Source organism: Nannospalax galili, unplaced genomic scaffold (genome assembly GCF_000622305.1).
Source record: "Nannospalax galili isolate Female #2095 unplaced genomic scaffold, S.galili_v1.0 scaffold23716, whole genome shotgun sequence".
Taxonomy (NCBI): Eukaryota; Metazoa; Chordata; class Mammalia; order Rodentia; family Spalacidae; genus Nannospalax; species Nannospalax galili.
The window spans coordinates 2,786-3,447 of NW_008337594.1; the positions used below are offsets into that span (position 1 = coordinate 2,786).

The 662-nt window shown below is 32.6% G+C and overlaps 1 long non-coding RNA gene across 2 annotated transcripts in view; it reads left to right on the forward strand.

Annotated features, from left to right (window-relative positions):
- The first annotated feature begins 76 nt into the window (after positions 1 to 76).
- LOC103733752 overlaps positions 77 to 662 on the forward strand; it is an 8,729-nt gene continuing 8,143 nt past the window's right edge. Inside the window, exon 1 of one of the 2 annotated variants that reach the window (XR_607254.3) lies at positions 77 to 100. This is a non-coding gene — a long non-coding RNA (uncharacterized LOC103733752). Of the gene's footprint in view, positions 101 to 182; positions 271 to 662 lie in introns of those variants that run through there. The other variant, XR_607253.3, reaches the window with a different exon arrangement.

Here is a 662-nt window from a genome sequence, read left to right on the forward strand (position 1 = left end):
TTAATTGTATTTACCATCTCTTAAATGGGATTGTAAAAGAGAATTTTCCAAAATTAAGGAAAGACATTCCATACAAAAAAAAGAAGCTTGAAGAACATCTGTAAGCAGGAAACTTGCTGAAACTCCTTACATTGTAGAACCAAAGCATTATCAGTTACTAATATAGTCTTAATTTTTACAAAATAATTTGTTAATTAAAATGTTAATAAACTAACTTTTTCTTTTCCATTCTTAGTCAGTTCTTCTAAAAAAGAAGCTTGAAGAACATCTGTAAGCAGGAAACTTGCTGAAACTCCTTACATTGTAGAACCAAAGCATTTTGTGTTTCTGGGTTACAGAAGATATAGGAAATGCCACAAGTGGTAATTAAGGATATAGGAAATTCTCATGTGTGTTAATAATATCTATAAAACTATTTCTACCCAACATCCCTCACATCAGTTCAGTGACTGTAAGCTGGGGGTGGTGGCTCACAACTAAGGTGCAAGAATTGCTTCAAGTTTCAGATCAGCCTGGACTTTAGAGTGAGACTTTCAAAAACACTGAAAACAAAACATAACTGGTTTAGAACTGTTCTCTCACATGAAACTTTGTTATAGTATTTAGTCACAAGAATATGAGTTCAAAGATCACAGCCTTTTTCTGTGAAAGACCAAGTAGTA